Below are 6,651 nucleotides of genomic sequence, written 5' to 3' on the forward strand. Positions count from 1 at the left end.
ATATTAACAATATTTACCTGCAGAAATGATAAGTATGCTGACAAGATAATTGTCACCACTATAATAACAGTACATCTAATAACAATTCCTATTATCATTTCAACAATACATTTCTCAAAATGATAAGATTATTTAATTACTTATTAACAAACTAATATACATTGGTTTAACAAAAATCTTGTCGGCTGAATAGTAACAAGATAATTGTCAAATTAACATACGTTTTTATTCATATGACACGGGTTTTTTTTTCAGTGTTTTGAAACAGAAACGAACACATATTTTGTAACGTTTGAAACGCATTCGAACTATAATAATTTTCCTTGGAAAATTAGAACAGAATATTCTTGTTTTGAACACAATAATAATATTACGTGAATAACAACACAGAGAAACAGCATTATTTCTGTGCCTCACGTCTTAACGTGTCAAACACACCGTTTAGCACCTACATTGTATATAATAAACCTAGGTATACTACTAGTATTTGAATAACAATATAATATTATTACAATGCGATTCGTGTTCGGTGTTCTTCAAATGAAAATATATATGTTTAGCTGTATAATATATAGATATCGAAACGATGATAAAATCTCATTTTATTAGAAATATTTTTATACTCGGTCTTTGACAGTTCATTATTTTTACGACATACATTTTTTTTTTACTTTTTGAACTGCAACATGAAAAGGGATCGCGTTTGCATTACTTCTCCCGCATACTAATATATATTACATTATTCCCATATGACCATAATATTAATAGCCAAAATCTTATCATAAGTATTATGTAACAATTACTTTGTTCAAAAGTGATTTTAGTACACAAGTTGAAAAAAAACTTAATATGATGCCTTAATGGTGTACCTACTTATTATTTCCTATTGCAATCCTGTTTATCAATGTACTTAATGATCTCGGTGAAATACTTTATTTAATAATACTAAAAAAACTGCTAACATATAAAATATTAAAATAAAGAACGTTCCTTGTTTTGGTTTGAAATTGAAAAATTTTCAAACCCTATCGAAGCGCAGCAAGCTTATGTTTAAAAAAAATAATGTCCATTGATAAACATTAATCGATTAGGCGTATATGAATTTATTTACTCGTAGGTGTTATATATTACAATACACAACAGTATTTGAAATATTAAAAAAAATATGTGCGATGGCCGGGAATCGAACCCGGATCAACTGCTTGGAAGGCAACTATGCTGACCATTACACCACCAACGCAGTTGCGAGAGGGGATATGTTTTACGTTACTTCAGACATTAATCATAAATCATAAAAATTAAAATGAATTAGGAATTAGGGTGACGGATATTGTATAATCACTGTATAGTAAATAATCAGTATGAGTAGGCCAATCGTATCAATTTTTAATACAGAATCATGAAATTTGTTTGATTTTTAAAAATTTGGAAACAAATGTTGGTGCACGGTTTCTTTCGAAACAAATGATATTAAGAAGATTGAATTAAAAAAAAAAAAAAAATCGAGATCCAACAACCAGTTTTGTTTTATTTCGAAATAGGACGAGGATCGTCGATGAGTTTTTTTATCGAACAGTGGCTTGTATAATATAATACAAGTATTTAGTACGCGTAGCCACAGCGGCTATAACCTATAATCTAATATATATGCATATAAAGTGAAGTCACTTTAATATTGAACACTCAAAGTACTCCGAAGATAACTACTTATTTGTAAAGTTTCTTTTGTGTATTTTTATTTTTTTTTATTTTTTTGGATTACACCTGTAAGTATAAAGTAGATAATATCGCGTTACACCGGTGTTAATCTCTCGAAATAAACTTCCGAAGTACATACATATAAATATATAATATATATATATATATACATAGGTAGGTACCTAGGTGCACTGCCGCGGCTGACAAGTCGATAACATAATCGGTTTGGCACTATTTATACGCTGTTAACTGTTCTGTAGTTTAATGGCACCGAAATCCACTGAAGTACAAACGTATTAAACGTCGTCGGCGTTGGTTTAAAGCTCTACGCGCTTTCCGCAGACAAATTTCCGGCCACGACAATATTATATGTATTTTATACAGCAGGTAGGTACACCGCATAAATCAATTACTGATACTAGATATTATACTATATCGAAAATACCGTAACCGCGGTACAATATATTGAATGTTAAACTATACCTACTTATACCGAACGCAGGTCGATTATTATATAATACTACGCTGTTTGATTAGTACCAATACTATAATTACTATTCACATATTATATACATTACTATTATGTCGTTTACCGAGGCTGGGTTAAAATAAATCAGCCGACACAGACTTTAGTGTATGACTTTTCAAGATTCAGTTTCATCGATGGACGAGTTTGAAAACCACAGCCGTGTCTCATTATTTACAGTTGAATACTATATATATTCATATTATTGTATTAATCGATTTCCGGTGAAATAAAAGTCAGAAGAAATATTTAAATTTATACGGAAAATGATTATATAGACTACGTTTTTACCATAATCAACTCCGAATGTAATTGAATAACTATTTTAAATAAGTGATTTATTACGTTTAACGTTAACTTAACGCGATGATGAGATGATTGAATAATTATTTGTACAAATAGATAAGATAAAAACTAAACCAACCATTGGATACGAAAAACGATTTTGGTTAAAGACGATGCGTCAGCCTCTATAATTTCTAAAATGTTTTAATATTTTACAATTTGTTTATAACTATATTATAACTATATATTATTTATATTACTATTAATTCTCCAATAACGTAAATGACAATTGAACTTTTTGTAGAAAAATGGGCTTTTAAAAGTAATTAGCATTTTCTTAAAATCATAACAAATCGTACATTTTACTTTTTAAAGCATGATACAAGTTTTTATGTCGATTTAAATGAAAAATGTAATGAAATAATAAAATAAATAGAAATTTATTAATATTTAATTAAATATTTTACTTTTAAAGTTCTTCATAAGTACCTATTGGTATAAGTTATTTCATTTTGTGTTATTTTATTAAATACTAACTGCCCCACACGGCGTTGCCCGGGCAAAAGTCACCTTAAAAAAAAAACGTACTGTGGTAGGGATACAGTAATGCACATAATACATATACATCTCTTATGTCACTCGTTTAGTCTGTTGTTGACGGTGTGTTCGTTAACAACTATTTTTTACACTGTTTTTTCTCCTACGTTGCCATTTAATATTATCGTGCAAAATATTTAAAAATGTAGTGTGTTGATAAGGATACTTACAGCCAGAGTAAAAAAATTATTTATTGTGTGTATAATATAAAATAAATAATTATTATTGTTTTAGTTATATTATATACCATCCCATATTTCAACCTCTTACAGCATTTTATAGTATTAAAAAGTAGCCTATGCCCTTCCTCAGTGTCTAAACCATCGATGTACCACAAATTTCATTTAGATCGGTTCAGTAGTTTTGGAGCCTATTCAATACAAACAATCAATCAAATCTTTCCTCTTTATAAAATTATAGTATAGTCGTATAGATAAATTAATATGAATGAGTTATTTGGGGTTTGTTACAGTTGTATGTAATATTTGAAAGGCACATATAAATTAGGTAAAGTTATTATTTTTTATTTTTAAATTTAAATTTATTCCATCTGCTTACAGTGTAAAAACAATAAGTATTAAAGATGACAGATAGAAAAGTATATACAAAAACATGAATCACGTGAAGAGGAGACCATTCATCAACAGAGCCTCAGATTTTACAATTAAGTCGTATTAGTTATTAATTTTGCTATAGACTAAGTTAAAATTCCGTATAAATTCTTATAATTACCACAATTTTAACTCTTGCTTAGTCTAGCACTCCAGCTATTGTACGGTGTATCTCCTCTCTAGTACGTAGACACTATCTGAATTGATTAATGACTTATAGCGTTTCAAGTGATTGGATAATATTGCTTACATTATTTTTATAAATCAATATGTTTGACTTACAGTATATTTATTTATTTTTTTTAGCTTTACCAGATTTTGGGTATTTTTTAGACGTTTTGATTATTATGAGTGCTAATTCCATTACAAATATGGTAGGCGTAAGTTGAGCTATAATATTTTATGTAACTATACCTATTATAAGTCCACGTCAGTGATTCTAAGTATATCAATAATAAATAAATATAAATTAGTATAAATATTTTGAAAATACCAATAGATAAATATCTATAGAGAATAATAATTTATATGGTGGCAAGAAGTTGAAATCTTCTACGATTAATATTTTTTGAATTACATCATTTAAACTAAAAAATCATAAGACGATTAGATGAAAAATCATTATGTGCCTCAAATTGCATAGGTATAATAATAATATATTAATATGTACTTAATTTCGTCAAAATTAGTGCTTAAAATGTCTATAAAATAAAATTGCACCTGCTATATATTATGCATTTTTATATTTATAAATTGTTGAACAACCAACTTATGAAGAACTTTTAAAGCATATTACATTTTAAAAACCTTGTATATTAAAACCTTTTTGATTTAGAAAAAAATTGTATTAGTTTGAAATATATAAGATGACAACAATTTAAAAAGTTAAAATTTAAAATTTAGATTTAAAATATTTTAAAAATAATATTATGTAGAAAAAATGCTAACATTAATATTTTATCAAAATTGTAAGTTTCTATGGTTATTCATTTTTTAATTGCAATAATAAAATAATATTGATTTTGTTCCGTTTTTTATAATTTTGTTTTTAGTTTTTTCCGCAATTAATTTGAAAAATTGTATACTATTATCTATTGACCATTTAAAGTATCAACTTTATCTGATATCCTACCAAAAACCTTAATGTTGAAGCATATATTTTATAATTTATACTGTTTTAAGACATGATGACAGACAAAAAAAATATCATTGTAAAACCAAAACATTGATCACTCAGTTTATAATCTAAAAGTATAATATACTTTAATACATTATCATAAGTATTTTATATTATCTTACACCAAATACTATTTCAATACACCTGAGTACTGAAAAATGGTGTACTTAACACTCTAAACTCATTAAACTATGTCATGTATAGCCTAATGGGTACTACATTTTAAAAGTTTGAAAGGCGATAAACTATTATAAAGTTAATTTAATTGGGTAACTTTTTTTCCAATCACAATGTGCAGTGTTGTTGATTTTTCTGTGGACAGTGAAAATAATTATATACTTCGTTCAAGAAAAGTTCGTTAGTATTTTTAGTTGATATGACCATTATGTTATACTATGGGTATTAGTCATTATATAGGTATCTATATATGTCATCGCAGCTGTATATTTTTCATTATTTTTTGAAAACAAATAGGCCTATATATTAACTGTTATAAATTGATTCTAATGTTTGTACCTATAGCTACATTGTATGTTTGTAAATGTCTATCAATAAACTCTGTGATTTTGTTCCTAAATGAACTCATTTTCAAAAGTCTTATGTTATTGTTCTTAATCATCTGTCATCTATGTTACTTTTTATTCAATAAAGTAAAAAATATTGAAATATTTAATTTTTTTTAAAAATGTTGAATCATTTCGGTTTACAGAATGGAAATGTTATTACGTGCCATGCAATAATTGTACACAATATGTTTTTAGTGATATTTAAACATACCAATTTAGTAAAAAGCTATATTTTTGACTTTTATTTAGATAAATGTTGGGTAAAAAAAGTAAAATACAATTATATTCCACGATGCAAATAACCATGACCTATTTTCAACAGTCATTTAAAACGGTCTCTGCTCTGGGGCTTAACCAAAATTTCCCGAGTTAACCATCTGAAAAATATTGTTTAATTAACACGTCAAATTAACAAGATTCGTGTGTAAGTTTATCCCTGTTTGTTAACCCGTTTTCTTGTTAAAACAGGTAGATAGGTATTGGTTTATTATTTCAAAACCCTGTTCCGTAAACTTGGGTTCAAAATCAAACAATATAACCGCGAAATGTAGCCACTGTCTACGAATATCATTACTGTAGTAATATATTATACACATAATTTAATATGTTTACTATATTGCTGATTAAGTGAAATGTTCTGTACTTCCAGAACACTCGGAGTAATTTAATAACTATACATTCAAGTCAGCAAACTGAATTGGGTTTGACGAGTAAAAGTGCATATTATACATACATTTATTTTTTATTGATCAATACTCTTCTTCGACAACAAAGGTTAATAGCGTGATGTGTGTTTATAAATATATTTATTGTTGTGTAAAAAAATATATTTAGATTATAGGTAGAAATATAATATAATAGTATATGATATTGAAAGACGTTTAAAATGTAGAGTACAATGAAATAAAATAAAATGGGTAGGTAATTTTATATTTGAATGTCATACTGTTTAATTATATGATAAACTCATAAGCCTAACTTTTAAAAATCAATTTTTTTTTTTTTGAATTAAGGCTTCTATTAAGGTCATTAGCCTGGTACTGTGTGGGGGAGGGACGGTTGGTTGAAACACGTTTGTATGCGTGACAAGGATGTGTTGCTAAAAACCTGGATGGTCACCCATCCAAGTGCTAATAACGACAAGTACGCTCAGAGCGTTGCCACAGATTGAGTGTACGACCGTGCCTCACC

General features: G+C 27.4%; 1 non-coding gene across 1 annotated transcript; it reads right to left on the reverse strand.

Annotated features, from left to right (window-relative positions):
* Window positions 1-1,168: 1,168 nt before the first annotated feature.
* On the reverse strand, window positions 1,169-1,240 carry Trnag-ucc. The gene has a single exon. It is a non-coding gene; the product is annotated as a tRNA-Gly (tRNA).
* Between the last annotated feature and the right edge of the window lie 5,411 nt (window positions 1,241-6,651).

This window comes from Myzus persicae, unplaced genomic scaffold (assembly GCF_001856785.1).
Source record: "Myzus persicae strain clone G006 unplaced genomic scaffold, MPER_G0061.0, whole genome shotgun sequence".
Classification (NCBI taxonomy): domain Eukaryota; kingdom Metazoa; phylum Arthropoda; class Insecta; order Hemiptera; family Aphididae; genus Myzus; species Myzus persicae.